Genomic DNA, 18,046 nt, shown 5'->3' with positions numbered 1-18,046 from the left:
AAGAGGTTCCGAATCCCTGGAACCCTCAAAGAGGTTCCGAATCCCTGGAACCCTTAAAGAGGTTCCGAATCCCTGGCTGTGCCTGTGTCTAGAGGTGTCTTGCAAGTGGTTAACCCACCCACAAATTCCTAGAGCAATCGCTTCAGTCCTTCACCGGCCGAGTCCCTCGCGGGAGATCGGAACCGCGGTTAGAAGACCTCCACACTCGCTTCGGAACTAAGTTCCGTCTCAGTCACACCCTTACACACAGTCACACAACCGAATCCCACCCCAACCGAACGGTATACTCATAAATCCTCTTCGTTCGGGTCTTCGCGCGCAGAATTACGGGTCACGGAAGGAGAGCTCCTGGTTCTTTACTTGCCTCTTATGTTCAAAATCTTGTTGGACTCTAGCGCCGCTATCGGCAAGGGCCACTAGGTGGGGCGCCTCCCTTTACCGGTCGCAGATCCAAAGTCCAAGAAGATCACGTCGGGGTCACCAATTTGTTATAAATGAAGATACAACTCAATCTGAATTTAGTAATACTTATAAAAGGCAAGTAAACAACACTGGGTGTGCGGGGAGTCTACGCTCTACCAACACGCACACACAACCGTCGAACTTTCTAAATATATAGAACATTGCTTTTACATACTCATAAGAAACCCGAGTATGTCTATACATAGGTACAATCAGAAAAGGTATCAATTGAAACATAAACATGGCAAAGTTTTCCGAATTCTGGCAAGTGTTTAACAAACAATCCTTTAAGTCTATTACTATTAATGTCCATGACTGGGGGAACATAGTTGGAGTTGGTAATCCTGGTTGAAGTGCTCCCATATCTTCCTTCCATGACTTCATTAATTTTTCTCAGATCATATAGCAGTTTCCATTTTCCATTCCTTTTCTTGATTACAAACACCGGAGAGTTCCAGGGCTAGTCGTGGGAACAATATGTCTCGCTTTAAGTTGTTAAGCAACTCGGCCTTCGGGCCTTATGTATCCTATTCCTCCCGAATCGAAGGGAAACAGATCCGGCTCCTTTTCAGGGCCTATAGGGCCTGGATCAAAAGGATAGTCCAGGTCACCAGGGGGCGTAACAGCAAAGGCCTGCGATGGCAGTAGCGGCGGGGGGGGCCGATGGTGTAGCAGGCGGATCAGTGGACGAGCCCGCAGCTCCCTCACTATCTGGCAAACCACGCGTTTCTTATTGTGGTCCCACACGGCTCTTTAAGGCCTTAGAGATTGCTCGCCAGGTGCCGAGCAATCCCACCGCAACCTTGTTGTTTTTAGTAGCAGAGTCCCACACCTTGACCTCAATTTGGTCCCATGTTTCAGGATCATAAACTGTCTGATTGTTAATAAAGGGAATAAGCTGTAAGGTTACCAGGACAGTCTTTGTTTCTAAGGACATATGATTCCCCATAATGCGCAACTGCTTACCTTCGGCCGGGGAGGGGCAGTTGTGTGCGTGGGTCTGCTTCTCTCAGCTTGAGCTTCCTTCCAGCTCCGGTGCGCTTATTTCCAGCGGCTTTCTATACGAGCTTCTTTGAGCTGTTTGCTGAGTTTGGCCGAACCTATCTTCATTAGGCGATCAATGTCCCTGTTCCTGTCCTGGTCCCTGTTCTGTTAGCCTGTCCCTGTTCCTGTTGTTCATGTCCCTGTTCCTGTTGTTCAGGTCCCTGTTCGTTTTCTTCAGGTCCCTGTTCGGGTGCCATTTGTGGCGTAACGACCACACGGACACCAGGGTTCTTTCAGGATCAGTAACTACTACTTCTTTATTGATGACATAACTTCAGCTCTCTCTTACTGAGGGTATAACTTCATCTCTCAGAGTGAGGGCACAACTTCATTCTACCCCTTATTCAGGACAGGCTCCCTTCCTATACCATTCGCCCCACAGCAGTACCTTTCCACTAACTATTCATTGGTCAACAACTTTGCCCGGTAACCGCAAACACCCAGCGACTTCCATGCCTTAACGGCTGGAGAACAAGCAACCCGAGACGGCATGGTGTCTCCTGAATCACCCTTCTTTGTTCCCTCTAAACTCTTTACATTCCTGATGGCCTCATCGTTAAGAGTCCGATGTTATCACCAACCATGGGGCTTGTCGACCCCCATGGCCACTCTCCCACATCTCCCCCTTCTTTATTAACATCACCCATCTTCTTGACGCGAATTATTACTCCATATATCACATGAGCATGACGTTATATGATATGGAATATGTCTTTGGTCAGCCCGGGTCACCAGTCTTGGCTGTGTCCCCTCCCAGCTTCTTGTGCATCCCCAGCCTCCTCGCTGGCAGGGCAGCATGAGAAGCAGAAAAGTCCTTGGCTTAGTATAAGCACTGCTCTGTAACAACTTTAAAACATTGTTGTGTTATTACCACTCTTTTCATCAAAAATCCAAAACACAGCATTGTGTGAGCCTCTACAAAGTAAATTAACTCTATCCCAGCCAAAACCATGACAATATCCACCCCTTATTCCATACTGGTTTTGTCATGCTCAGGTCCCACACTTTTCAATGCATCCTCATTAACCACCACGCCTGGGAAATGTCCACTGAGTTTTTTTAGTCCGTGACTTAGCTTCTATCTGTTATGGTGGTTGCTCAGGACAGGAGAGGTGGTATATTGCATTATAACTGGACTCCAAAGCCAGCTCGGGTCAGGTCACTTTTGTACTTGCACTGCTTCTCGAGAGGCTCATCCTTTGTTGGTTTGAGTGGTTCCTGCTATAGGACTTCCTATAAAAGGCAACTCACATCATGGGTTACAACAGTTTAAAGGCATATCCATTACAATCTCCCCCTCTTGTCCTTTTGGACTAGGCCATAGTGGTATCCAAATATTCATGCTCGGTGTGCCTGACCAATAGGAACACAGAGTTGGAATCCCCACAAAGGTCTTTTAATTAAATAATTAATTGTATAATTCTGCAGAATCAGGTGCTTGGCAATCTTTCGCAAAGCAAGTACACCTCTGACTTGAATCACCGTTATTTATACACGGCTAACTTGTGAAAATATCTCTCTGTCTACTTCTGATTGGTTGTTTTAGCTCACCTATCTCTATTGAGCCTGCACATTACAGAGGACCAGTGTGTGTGTGTGTGGGGGGGGGGGGGACGACACAACACCAAATCCCGCGTTTCCATCCATGTGTATTTAGATGGGTGTGCTTTTTAAAATGTTAATGACCCTTAATGAGAAAAAGGACCTGTAGCCCGTGGAGAGGAGACCACACAGGAGCAGGTGACCTGGCAGGAGCTGCTGCCCGTGGGGACCCAGGCTGGAGCAGTTTGCTCCTGAGGGATGGACCCCCTGATACGGACCCATATCTGGGGCAGTTCTTGAAGAGCTGCTGCCTGTGGGAAGCCCACGCAGGATCAGTTCAGCAAGGACTGCATCCTGTGGGAGGGACCCCACAGCACAGGGGATGAGAGTGATCGAGAAGGAGTGGCGGAGAAGAAGCATTATAGACTGACCATAACCCCCGTTCCCCCATTCCCCTGCGCCCCTCGGGGGGAGGAGGTGGAAGAGGGTGGATGGGGGGAAGGTGCTTTTGGTTTCTTTCCTTTGTTTCTCTCTTCTCTAGCTTGTTAGTAATAGGCAATAAATCTTAGTATCTTCCTATGATGAGTCTGTTTTGACCATCACGATAATTACCGTGCAATCTCCTCGTCCTTATGTCAACCCTTGAGCCCTTTTCATCATATTTTCTCCCCATTCCTCTTTGAGGAGGGGGAGTGAGAGAGCGGTTGTGGTGGAGCTCGGCCACCCACCCAAGTAAAACCACCACATAGGGAAAGGTGACTCCATTCCAGCCAGACACAGTATAACCTCCACCCCTTGAGCTGGAGTCCACCCCTATGGTAGTTCCCTTCCATAACATTTGGGTCACACACAGGTCCCACATACTTTAGTATATAGATATTCTCATCACCACTGTTCCCTCTCATTTAACCTATATATATATATATAGGTACTTTTTTTTTCATTCTATCGGCCTCTCCCAAAATGTCCATAAGAACTCTTGATGATTTAGGCTTCATCTGTCAAAGTGGTCACTCTGGACAGGCGGAGTTGGATTTCTGGATGCCAGCACCAGCTTAGCTCGAGTTGTTGCCACACTTGCCCGGTTCCTTGCTAAGTTGACCTGCTGTTGGTTCTGCAATGTCTTCCTACAACACATAACTTAGATTACCTATTAGTTTTCTCCCAAGGTTAAAACTCCTTGAGGCATGCACCTGATATCCCCATCCCTTTGCATTACCCACCAAGTGTACCCTCGTGCTTGGACGAAGACAATCCCAGGAACAGGTTTGCCTTTTCCCAAGGCAGGAGCAACTCACACTGCCTTCCCCATCCACATTCCTACATGCACTACGGGGACTTTAGCTCCTCCCACCGTGTGTAGGGGTTTTGTTTCAGCAGGACCAGGATGGTTGTCGAACCCTCTGTTGTTAACTAGCCAAGTGGCTTTTGGTAGGTTCACATCCCAGTGTTTCCATGTCCCAGCACCCAATGCTTGTAATATGGTCTTTAAGAGTCCATTGTACAGGAGCCTTTCCAGAGGCTTGTGGGTGATAAGGGATGTGATACACCCATTCAATGCCATGTCTCTTTGCCCAGGAAGTGACAAGATTGTTTCGGAAATGATTCCCATTGTCTGATTCAATTCTCTCTGGTGTACCATGACGCCACAGCACTTGCCTTTCCGGGCCCAAGGTGGTGTTTCAGGCCGTGGCATGGTTTACTGTGTATATATCCAGCCACCCAGTAGTGACTTCTACCATGGTAAGTATGTAGCGCTTGCCTTGGCAGGTTTGTGATATAGTCAATTTGCCAGGCCTAACCGTATCAAAATACTAGCCAGCACCCCCAGTTTCAGGGAGACTTTACCCTCATCGCTTGTTTGATCATAGCGCAGGTTTCACACTCATGGGTGACCTGTGTGATGGTCTCAGTGGTCAGGCCTACCCCTCAATCACGAGCCTATCTGTATGCGGCATCCCTCCCCTTATGTTCTGACATTTCATGGGCCCATTGAGCTACAAACAACTCACCCTTACGTCCCCCGTCCAGGTTCACCTGAGCCACTTCAGTTTTCAAGGCTTGGTCCACCTCTTCATTATTCTGATTTATTTTTTTTTTTGTGGAGTGACTCTTGGGCATGTGATCATCTACATGGCATGCCTTTACAGACAGGTTCTCTACCTGGACAGCTTTCCACATCGGATGGTTCCTCAGCACGTGACAGGATCTATCAGTGAACAACACATACTCCTTTCTGTGTTCTGGCAACTCATTGTATGGTGGTGCCTCTTCAGAAAAACTTACCTCTTCAGTCAATTCTATGAAATCTCTGCCTTTCGGCCAGTCCATGATCTCTTCCAAGATTCCTGGGCAATTTGGTTTCCCCATTCGAGCCTGCTGCATAATTAACGCTACCCACTTACTTCAAGTAGCGTTGATTGCATGGTGTGTAGTGGGAATTTTCTCTTCGAACATCCAATATAACACAGGTAGCTGTGGTACCAAGAGGAGCTGTGCTTCTGTACCAACAACTTCTGAAGCAGCTCGAATGCCCTCATACGCTGCTAGTATCTCCATTTCAGCTGGGGTGTAATGGACTTCTGATCCTTGATAGCCCCGGCTCCAGAACCCCAGAGGTCGACCTCGAGTTTCTCCTGGGGTTTTCTGCCAGAGGCTCCAGGTGAGGCCATGCTCCCCAGCTGCAGTGTAAAGTATGTTTTGCACAGCTGGTCCTCTATGGATAGGCCCAAGGGGTACCGCATGAACTATTTCCTGATTAATCTGTTCAAAGGCCTGTTGTTGCTCGGGGCCCCACTCAAAACGACTCCTCTTTTGAGTCACTCGATATAGAGGACTCCCAAGCTGACTATAGCCTGGAACAAGCATTCTCCAGAAACACACAAGGCCTAGGAAAGCTTGTGCTTCCTTTTTACTAGTTGGCGGAGAAATAGCAGTTATTCTGTTGATCACATCCATTGGGCCCATAGTGGGGCAGAGAGATTTTCTTCATATTGCTGAAGCTGGCTGGACACAACATTCACTTAGTCCCATCTCTCCAATTCATCTCTGTCAGCGTGCTGGTGTGTGATGGTGGTGTTCTCCGTACAAATTTCTGCCACGTGGAATGCGTGCGCTAGACTTCATCAGGATCTTTCTGTGTCTGGTCATTGTTGAAATCGATACAAACCGTCTCTAGCACAGCTAATTCACTCAGGTGCTGGAGACCTTTTTCGATGATTGTCCACTTGCCTAGTTATACACAGTATCTTTGGCACTTCTCCGAATTCAAACGGTGCCAAGAAAAAAAGTGGGAGTTTCACCATATGAAGTATTATTTGGATTGCCATATCTGGGCAAGGGAAACAAATTGCCTCAATTCGAGACAAAAGATGCTTTTCTCAAAAACAATATACTCGGGCTGTCGTCCTCTTTGTCATCTCTCAGGACCTGTGGACTGTTAGCTCAGACCCTACCCTTGGAAGTCCCGATCCATCCATTCCAAGCAGGAGACTGGGTTCTGATACGAACATGGAAGGAATCAAAGTTACAACCTGAGTGGGACGGACCATTCCAAGTACTTCTGACAACTGAGATGACAGTAAGAACATCTGAGAAATGGTAGACTCATTACACTCATTACACCCAGGTGAAGGCATCAGTTGATACTAAGACCTGAGAGAATATTCCTATAGGAGAACCTTGTTATGGTTTAGCCCGGCTGGCAGCCAAACACCACACAGCCGTTCGCTCACCCTCCCCCCTCCCTCTCCGGGATGGGGGAGAGAAACGGGAAAGTGAAGTCTGTGAGTTGAGATAAAGACAGTTTATTAAGACAAAGAAAAGAATAACAACAACAACAATAATAATAATAATAATAGTATTAATAGTAATAATGTGTACGAAATAAGTGATGCACAATGCAATTGCTCACCACCCGTTGACCGATGCCCAGCCTATCCCCGAGCAGCCGGCCCCCCCCCTCCACCCCGGCTAGCCACCCCTATATATTGTTCAGCATGACGTCAGATGGTATGGAATACCCCTTTGGCCAGTTTGGGTCAGCTGTCCTGGGTCTGTCCCCTCCCAGCTCCTGCTGCACCCCTAGCCTGCTTGCTGACAGGACAGAGTGAGAAGCTGAAAAGTCCTTTGCTTGGTGTAATCACTGCTCTGCAACAATTAAAACATCAGCATGTTATCAGCGCTCTTCTCATTCTAATCCAAAACATAGCACCCTGCCAGCTACTAGGAGGAAAATTAACTCTGTCCTAACTGAAACCAGGACATATATCCACCCCTTATTTCATACCATTTATGTCATGCTCAGGTTACGCCCTTTCCAATACATTCCAATTGACCACCATTTTCATTTATATTATATAGGATGTTCACTTAGTTTGCATAGTCCATGACTGGCTTCAGGCTCCATCTGTCATTGCAGTCTTTCAGGACAGAAGAGATGGTGTGTGATGTTGGATTGTCATACGCTGAAGCCCGTTCTCGTTCCATCACATCACTTTGCTTGTCGAATTCTATCAAAATTAACCCATCAGTATCTGCGTAGCTGTTACTGTGATACCATTAATAGGATATTGACATATAGGAATCATGGTAGTGATGACATACAGTATTATATAATAATTAACATAATACAATTCAACTCATGGGTTATTCTCACCCAGTATTAAATCCCCTTGAGGTACACATTGGACCTCCCCATTCTTTTGCATTACCCACCAAGTGCATCCAGGTCCCTGGGCAAAAGCAATACCACGAATGGGCTTGCCTTTTCCTGAGGCAGGGGTATCCCAGACTGTCTTACCCAGCATGTTTCTTACGTGCACTACAGGAACTTTATCCCCTTCTACAGTGCGTAACAGGTTTGATTGGGCAGGTCCAGCTCGGTTGGCAGATCCTCTAGTATTGACTAACCAGGTGGCCTTTGCCAAATGTGTTTCCCAATTTTTGAATGTCCCAGCACCCATTGCTTTCAGTGTAGTCTTTAACAGTCCATTGTATCGTTCAACTTTCCCGGAGGCTGGTGCATGATAGGGGATGTGATACACCCACTCAATACCATGCTCTTTGGCCCAAGTGTCTATAAGGTTGTTTCGGAAATGAGTCCCATTGTCTGACTCAATTCTTTCTGGGGTGCCATGTCGCCATAGGACTTGCTTTTCAAGGCCCAGGATAGTGTTCCGGGCGGTGGCATGGGGCACAGGATATGTTTCCAGCCATCCGGTGGTTGCTTCCACCATTGTAAGTACGTGGCGCTTGCCGTTGCGGGTTTGGGGAATGTGATGTAATCAATCTGCCAGGCCTCTCCATATTTGTATTTCAGCCATCGTCCTCCATACCAGAGAGGCTTTGACCGTTTGGCTTGTTTAATTGCAGCACGTTTCACAATCATGAATAACCTGTGCTATAGTGTCCATGGTCAGGTCCACCCCTCGATCACGAGCCCATCTGTATGTTGCATCTCTACCTTGATGGCCTGAGGTGTCACGGGCCCATCGGGCTATAAATAATTCACCTTTATGTTGCCAGTCCAGGTCCACCTGAGCCACTTCAATCTTAGCAGCCTGATCCACCTGCTGGTTGTTTTGATGTTCTTCAGTAGCCCGATTCTTGGGCACATGAGCATCTACATGGCGTACCTTTACAACCAGGTTCTCTACCCGGGCAGCAATATCTTGCCACAATGCAGCAGCCCAGATGGGTTTGCCCCGGCGTTCCCAGTTGTTCTGCTTCCATTGCTGTAACCACCCCCACAGGGCATTTGCTACCATCCATGAATCAGTATAGAGATAGAGAACTGGCCACTGTTCTCGTTCAGGAATATCTAAGGCCAGCTGAATGGCTTTCACTTCTGCAAACTGACTCGATTCACCTTCTCCCTCAGCAGCTTCTGCAACTCGTCGTGTAGGACTCCATACAGCAGCTTTCCATCTCCGATGCTTTCCCACAATACGACAGGACCCATCAGTGAACAGGGCATATTGCTTCTCATTTTCTGGTACCTTGTTGTACAGTGGGGCTTCTTCAGCACGGACCACCTCCTCCTCTGATGATATCCCAAAGTACTTGCCTTCTGGCCAGTCCATAATCACTTCCAGGATTCCTGGGCGACTGGGGTTTCCTATTCGAGCCCGCTGAGGAATCAGTGCAACCCACTTGCTCCATGTAGCATCAGTTGCATGATGTGTAGAGGGGACCCTTCCTTTGAACATCCAACCCAGTACCAGCAGTCGGGGTGCCAGGAGGAGCTGCGCTTCAGTACCGACCACTTCTGAAGCAGATCGAACTCCCTCATATGCTGCCAATATCTCCTTTTCGGTTGGAGTATAGCGGGCCTCAGATCCTCTGTATCCTCGACTCTAAAACCCCAGGGGTCGACCTCGAGTTTCCCCAGGTTCTTTCTGCCAGAGGCTCCAGGTGGGACCATTCTCCCCGGCTGCGGTGTAGAGCACATTCTTTACATCTGGTCCTGTTCGGACTGGCCCAAGGGCTACTGCATGAACTATTTCCTGTTTAATTTGTTCAAAGGCTTGTCGTTGCTCAGGGCCCCATTCAAAAGCATTCTTCTTACGAGTTACTTGGTAGAGCGGGTTTACAATCAGACTGTAATTTGGAATATGCATTCTCCAAAACCCCACGACACCTAGGAAAGTTTGTGTTTCCTTTTTGCTAGTTGGTGGAGACATAGCTGTTATTTTGTTGATCACATCCATTGGGATTTGACGACGTCCATCTTGCCATTTTATTCCTAAAAACTGGATCTCTCGTGCAGGTCCTTTAACTTTATTTTGTTTTATGGCAAAACCGGCCTTCAGAAGGATTTGGACTATTTTCTTCCCTTTCTCGAAAACTTCCTCTGCAGTGTCACCCCACACAATGATGTCATCGATGTACTGCAGGTGTTCAGGAGCCTCCCCCTGCTCCAGCGCAGACTGGATCGGTCCATGGCAAATGGTAGGGCTATGTTTCCACCCCTGGGGCAGCCGATTCCAAGTATATTGGACTCCCCTCCAAGTGAAAGCAAACTGTGGCCTGCACTCTGCTGCTAGAGGGATGGAGAAAAATGCATTAGCAATATCAATTGTGGCATACCACTTGGCTGCCTTTGATTCCAGTTCGTACTGGAGTTCTAGCATGTCCGGCACTGCAGCACTCAGTGGTGGCGTGACTTCGTTCAGGCCACGATAGTCCACTGTTAGTCTCCACTCACCATTAGACTTTCGCACTGGCCATATGGGACTATTAAAAGGTGAATGGGTCTTGCTGATCACTCCTTGGCTCTCCAGTTGACGAATTAGCTCGTGGATGGGAATCAGGGAGTCTCGGTTGGTGCGATATTGCCGCCGGTGCACAGTTGTGGTAGCGATTGGCACTTGCTGTTCTTCAACCCTCAGCAACCCCACAACAGAAGGGTCCTCTGAGAGACCGGGCAAGGTAGACAACTGTTTAATGTCCTCTGTCTCTAAGGCAGCTATGCCAAAAGCCCAGCGGAACCCTTTTGGGTCCTTGAAATATCCTCTTCTAAGATGCCAAGGATGCACGGAGCATCCGGGCCAGTCACAATACGGTGCTTTTGCCACTCATTCCCAGTTAGACTCACTTCAGCTTCCAATACAGTTAACTGCTGGGATCCCCCTGTCACGCCATAAATACAGATGGGCTCTGGCCCTTTACAGCTTGATGGCATTAGAGTACATTGTGCACCAGTGTCTACTAGAGCCTTATACTTCTGTGCGTCAGACGTGCCAGGCCATCGAATCCACACAGTCCAATAAACTCAGTTGTCCCTTTCCTACCCCTGGCTGGAGGCAGGGCCCCTCTAGTCCTGCTCAGAATCTTCGTTTCTGTGTTTAAAAGACTGCCTGCTAGAAGTTGGAGCAGCAAACTTTTCAGAGAACCCCTTTCTCACGATTGTTTTCTTTTGCAACTCACGTACCCGTGCCTCTAGGGTCTCAGTAGATTTTCCATCCCATTTTCTCATGTCCTCTCCATGGTCACGTAGGTAAAACCACAGGGTGGCGCAGGGTGTGTACCCACCATATTGTCTTCTTTGCACGGATGCACGTTTACCCCTAATAGCCGAGACGCTGGTTTGTACAGGTGGGGAAGAAAATACACTCTCTTTAAGTTGGTGGACCTCTTCAAAATGTTTCTCCAAAGTATTCTCGTTTAGTTGGTGGCCACTGGTTTGTTCAGGTGGGGGGGAAGATAAATTCTCTTTAAGTTGGTGGAACTCTTCAGAGAGTTTCTCCACAGCTGAGACGCAGGCCTGTAGGGAAGAGGAGAGATTTCCTTCGTACTCCCGGAGTTGTTTAGCCATGTCACCCACTGTGGGATCTTCACCGTCTTTCCAGGTTATTATTGTCAATGCGCTGGCCCATGATGATGGTGCACTCCGTACAAACTTCTGCCACATGGGTCGAGTACACTGGACTTCATCTGGATCTGTGAATGTTTGTGCGTCGTCTAGGTCCATATAAATTACTTCCCGTACGGCTAGTTCCCTCAGGTACTGAATTCCCTTCTCCATGGTGGTCCACTTGCCTGGTAGACATACAAGTTCTTCCTTAAAGGGATACCTTTCCTTCACAGCTGACAGGAGATGCCTCCAGAGGCTGTGAGATCGTGCTCCATCTCCAATTGCTTTGTCAATGCTTGCATCTCTAGCAAGGGATCCCAGCTGCCTGGCTTCCCTGCCCTCTAATTCCACACCATTGGCTCCAGTGTCCCAGCACCGGAGCAGCCAGGTGACAAGCTGCTCACCTATACAGCGACCAAAATCTTTTCGCACATCTCGTAGCTCACGCTGGTATAGGGTTCGGGTAGTTACTGTTGATTTTCTGACATCCTCATCCTCATCTTCATCCTCCTGCACATTTGATGGCCCAGCCTCGTCTTCTCCACAGCCAGACTTAGCAGAAGACTTTCTGCGTTCTAAATGACCTGAGTCTCTATACCATTTTTTCACCTTGTCTACAGGGGCAACTTGCACTGCTACAGTTCGTTTCTCTGACCCAGCCACAGGGTCTGCCACAGGGGTTGGAATACCCTCTGCAGGGGCAACTTGCACTGCTACAGTTCGTTTCTCCGACCCAGCCACAGGGTCTGCCACAGGGGTTGGAGTACCCTCTGCAGGGGCAACTTGCACTGCTACAGTTCGTTTCTCTGACCCAGCCACAGGAGTGGGAGCGGCTGCGGGAGCTGGAGCAGCTGCAGGGGCTGGAACGGCTACAGGGGCTGGAGCCGGGACGGCTGCGGGAGCTGGAGCCGGGACGGCTGCGGGAGCTGGAGCCGGGACGGCTGCGGGAGCTGGAGCCGGGACGGCTGCGGGAGCTGTCACTAGGTTGATAGTAGCATCAATCGCAGCTCGATAGGCAGAAGCCAGACCCCAGCACGCCACAGTGATTTGTGTCACTTTGGAACTGCCAGAGTCATGACACCTTTTTTTCAAGCATTCTACCAGTTTTTTAGGATTTTGCAGTTGTTCAGGGGTGAATGTCCAAAACACTGGAGGTGCCCACTGCTCTAGAAACCTGCCCATATCCTCCCACACTCCCTGCCACTCGCAACTATCCCGCCTCAAGACAGATCTCCGGATGAGATTCCTAAGTATCCTAAGTATCCTAAGTGGCCTGCCCGCCACTGAGGACCGGGGCACTTGTGTCGTCACACGTCCCCGCCCCACGCTCCGCCTCACATTTCCCTGCCACGGTTGCAGGGACCGACCTTCTGTGTTATATCTCCAGCGACACTGGCTAGCCCAGTGCCACGCTTTTCTACACCGGGGACAAGCAGAGGGGGGAGCAGGGTTACCGCGGCCTCCCCCCATGCCCCGCTGGGGGCATTCAACAGCAAGGTGCCCTGTAGCTTGGCAGCGGAAACAACGTTTACCCAAAATTTGAAGCGCTGCCGCAAAGGCTCCAGCTAAGGCGGCAGTGTGGTGCTCCACCGATCCAACTCGGTTACACGCCTCTATCATCTGCACTAACGTAGTATTAACTGGTAACGCTTGGAGTATCTTTCTACAGTCCGTGTTTGCGTTTTCTACAGCCAATTTTAACATCAATGCCTCTTTTGCCTCGCGATTGTCGACCTGTTTATCTACAGCGTCCCGCAATCTATCAATAAATTGCATGTACGGTTCGCTTACTTGTTGTTTAATACTCGTAAATGAGGGTTCAACTTTTCCTACTTCCGGTAATGTCAACATTGCCTGGAGAGCCAGAGACGCAGACTGCCGCAAGATGGCATCATTGAGCCTAGCCTGCAATCTCGGGTCCAGCAATGGCTCAGTCCCCATTAGTTGTGGGATCCCGGCTCCCATAAGAGGGTCGCCAGGCTGTCTCTCCAGATTTTGTAAGGTGGCCGTTTCGCAGCCTTCTTTCCACTTTTGTTCCCACAGCAACTTTTGTGTTGGGGTTAAAATCATTGCGGCAATCTGGCGACAGTCGTAGGGCACTAACAATTGACCAGTCATGACGTTCTCTAACAACAATTGAGTAAACGGTGCATGCAACCCGTACGTAGTCACCGTCTTTCGTAATTCTTTAATTAAATCCCATTGAAAAGGGTGATACTCATTTGGACCGTTGGCACTCACTTCTACCGGGAAAGCCATTCCTATTGGGTCCCTGTCCTTTAATGCTTCCCGGTGTACCTGCTCCCATCGCTCCCGTGGATCAAAAACTCGAACTCCCAGGGAGGCATTGTTAAGGTGGGGCAATGTGGGAGACGAGGGGGCTCGCGGATTAGGGCTAAGCAGTGCGGGTCCGCGGCCCTCCTCTTGATCGTCCCCCAAGTCTATTAAATTGTCCTGCTCTGGTGGCTCATCAGACTCCGATCCCGGAGCTGCTATCAGGATCGCCCGGGCGGTGGCGCTCTGTACCCCCTTTTCCGCCTGCCACGCTCTTAAAGTCTCCGTTACCAGGCGCCACGTGGTCATAACCTTAGCGGCGGTTGCATCCCCGCTTGATGCTGCCTCCCACACTTTCTCCCCAGTTTGTTCCCAAGTCTCTACATCGAATATAGCTGAGGCCGTCGAGGGGACCCCTTGTTTTTGCAAAAACTTTAATAGTAGCTTTATCTTAAATGGGTCATACTTTACACCCCTTTTGTTAATAATTGCGTTAATAATGTTACTATTGCTTCTTCTTCTCCTGAGAGATTGGCTCCCATTGTGAATGCCCAGCCGCTCACCTGTCCTTCAGGCGATGTCCCGGGGTTGAAGCTGCAGTCCAGCTGCGAGCTTGATTCGTTCGGCTGGGTTCCCTCCGGACGCTAGTGCAGCGTTGCTCTACCCCTTATCACGTCGGGGTCACCATTTGAAGGGAATGATGACATGGACTCCAAGATAGTCGAGAAATGGAGACCCTTTATTGTCCCAATGCCAGATCTTATATAGTTTTTCTGAGCCCCTACACGCGCTGCACGTGGCTGGCAAACGTAGTTACAGACTTCTGATTGGTGCATTCCTTTTGATCACTCGTAGCCCTCTATAGGCCCGTCCGAGCCTAACAACTCCTTCTTATTGGTTCCCACTTTCTCTTATTCTAGCCTGGTTACCACTCTATGCCTCTGAGTAACCTTCTTCTTAACCCTTAGTGCACCGCTGTATCAATCAGCTCCAGTTTGTCACCGAACAGGTCACCCATAGGCTACAAGTCCAGCCTGGAATCTGCTACGGCGGGGTTCTCCACAGGCCTCAGCCTCCTTCAGGGCAGATCCACTTACTCCACTGTAGGCTTCTTCATGTGCTGCAGTGTGGAAATCTACTCCACCGTGGTACACCATGGGCTGCAGGGGGACAACCTGCTTCACCATGGTCCTCTCCACAGGCCTCAGGGGAACTTCAGTTCAGGCGCCTGGAGCACCTCCTCCCCCTCCTTCTTCATTGACCTTGGTGTCTGTAGGGCTGTTTCTCCCTCCTCATTCTCCCATCTGCTGTTGTGCAGCAGTTTGTTTATTTATTTATTTATTTTTCTTTTCTTCAGTACTGTCTTAGAGGCACAAACAACATCGCTTATTGACTCGTCTCTGGCCAGCGGCGGGTCCCTTTAAAGCCAGCTGAAAATGGCCCTTATCTAACTTGGGGGAGCCTCTGGATTCTTCTCACAGAAGCCATCCCTGCAGGTGGACCCAAGAGAATGGTGTCAAGCTGTGACAGTGGAGGTTCAGGCTGGATATCAGGAAAAGGTTCTTCACTGAGAGGGTTCTCGTGCACTGGAACAGGCTCCCCAAGGACGTAGTCACGGCACCAAGCCTGTTGGAGTTTAAGAAGCGTTTGGACTGTGCTCTTAGTCACATGGTCTGAATTTTTGGGTAGACCTGTGTGGAGCCAGGAGTAGGACTAGATGATCTTTGTGGGTCCCTTCCAACACAGGATATTCTGTGATTCTATGATTCTATATAGTTAATCAAAAACACTTCAACCCCAGGCAACTGTTATACTGCAAAGAGAATACTAAGAGGGTATAAAAGCATCCTATTCACTTAAAACTAATTAATTTGGTTAAAAATGAAACTTTTTTTTTAAAAGTACTGCAGCATCAAGAAGGCAAGAAGAGCTTATCGATACCTCAGATTTACTATGTGTGCACAAGAATGAAAGACAATTTCACCTCTGTTAAAGGTAATTACAACAGTCCCTCTGACTCCAGTGCAGGCAGATGAAGCCTTTTGCCTTACTCTTAATTTTGTAAAGAAATAGAATAGCCTTTCATGAACTTATATTTTAGATATACTCTATGGATTTTGAACCTCAAAATCCTACTTCCAGGACATCTCAGTTTAAGAGCTATATAGTTGCTCTTTTTTTTTTTTAGTAGCAGTTAGTTTTGTAATGCTAGTTCAACAACAATTTAGGCACTCAATTCCAAAATAAGAACTCTGAAAATCCTTCTTCAACATCATCTTAAACTTTGCAGGTGCATCTATTATTGTAAACACCTATCTCTACGTCAGCACAGGCTGTCAGTGACTTTTTCTTTTTAAGTGTTATACTGCTCCCTACTTAGCACTTTTCCATGGCTAGATGTATTTTTAAGACATATAACACATTGTTTCAATACCTGTCTGACAATGGTATACAAATTAGCTCCTATCCATTTTCTACTTAAAAACTGTTATAATATTTCAGCTCCCCAGCATGCTTTAATATGTTCTCAAATTACCATCTAACATAATACGGTATCACGATTCTCCCATCATTTATTTGTGTTAAACCTGTAGGTAACATTTTCATTTACATCTTCAATTAATTGCTTATTGATCTTAGAATACTCTACTTCATTTTCTAAGGCTTTTGTTAATGACTGGTTTTCTGTTCCTGGTATTAGTGCCAAAATTTCACTCTCAGATGCCCATTCTGCTGCCCCTTTGGCTTCTGCATCAGCCAATCTATTTCCTCTTTCAGTATCCCCTGTTTAATGTCCTTTACAGTGAGTAGGCAGGTATGCCACTTGGAGTAAGGCATCCTTTAAATCTAGTACCAGGAACCAAACTTGACTGTTTTCTAATTTTGTCAAAAGGTTATAGGGGTTGGCTACTACAGGGTATAAATCTTTTGTGATCCTATTGGTGGCCCTTAAATCCTGAACTATACGATAGGTTCCATCTACCTTTCTAACTGGGCCTATATGGAGTATTATATTCTGACTCACATACTAGTAACAGTCCATATTTAAGAAAGTTATTGATTGTTCCTTCCATTCCCCTTCTGTCTTCCACCTTTAGTGGGTATTGCTTTTGGCATACCTTGAGAGCATTTTCCTTTAAATCTTTTTTTTTTTTTTTTCTTTCCTCCAGGTACTACATTCTTTGCTCTCCCAGGTATTCCTGTAGCCCAAACTCCCGGACACTTGGTTCATAATTACATCCATTCAGGGAGTCCTGTCTGGAGCTTTCTCTGGACTCGCCAGGGATATTATGTTACTTTTATTTCCATTTTCCTGTGTTCAAAAGAAATTTTGCATCCAATTTTTCCAGCAAGTCCCTTCCTAATAAGGGCCTTGGCGAATTGGGCAAGTATAAAAAATGCTGTATTCCAATCACTTTTCCCCAATTTAAATTTCAAGTGTTGCAAAATAAAACACCATTTCCTGTTGGCTAGTTGCTCCCATTACATTTACAGACTCAGTGTAGTGGGTTTACGTGGCAAGGTTTTGGTAGCAGGGGGCCATAGGGGTGGCTTCTATGAGAAGAATCTAGAAGCTGCCCCATGTTAGGTAAGGGCCCCACTGCTGACCAGAGCTGAGCCAATAAGCAATGTTGTTTACACCTCTGTGTGAGCATATTTAAAACAGGGAAAAAAAACGCTGCTCCACACAGCAGCTGGGAGAGTGAGAGGAGTGAGGAACAGCCTTGCAGGTGCCAAGGTCAGTGAAGAAGGAGGGGGAGAGGTGCTCCAGGCACCGGAGCAGAAGTCCCCTGCGGCCTGTGGTGAGGACCACGGTGAAGCAGGCTGTCCCCCTGCAGACCATGGAGTACCACAGTGGAGCAGGGTTCCACGCTGCAGCCCGTGGAGGAGACCACGGTGGAGCAGGTGGACCTGCACCGATGGAGGTTGCGGCCGGTGGAGGACCCCTGCTGGAGCAGATTCCGGGCCGGACCTGTAGCCCGTGGAGAGGAGACCATGCAGGAGCAGGTGACCTGGCAGGAGCTGCTGCCCGTGGGGGATCCAGGTTGGAGCAGTTTGCTCCTGAGGGATGGACCCCGTGATACGGACCCATATCTGGAGCAGTTCTTGAAGAGCTGCTGCCTGTGGCAAGCCCATGCCGGATCAGTTCAGCAAGGACTGCATCCCGTGGGAGGGACCCCACAGCACAGGGGGCGAGAGTGACTGAGAAGGAGCGACTGAGATGAATTGCTATAGACTGACCATAACTCCCATTCCCCCATTCCCCTGCGCCGCTCGGGGGGAGGAGGTGGAAGAGGGTGGATGGGAGGGAAGGTGCTTTTGGTTTCTTTCCTTTGTTTCTCACTTCTCTAGCTTGTTAGTAATAGG

This window comes from Cygnus olor, chromosome W (assembly GCF_009769625.2).
Source record: "Cygnus olor isolate bCygOlo1 chromosome W, bCygOlo1.pri.v2, whole genome shotgun sequence".
Lineage (NCBI taxonomy): Eukaryota > Metazoa > Chordata > Aves > Anseriformes > Anatidae > Cygnus > Cygnus olor.
This window is presented reverse-complemented; position numbering follows the sequence as displayed.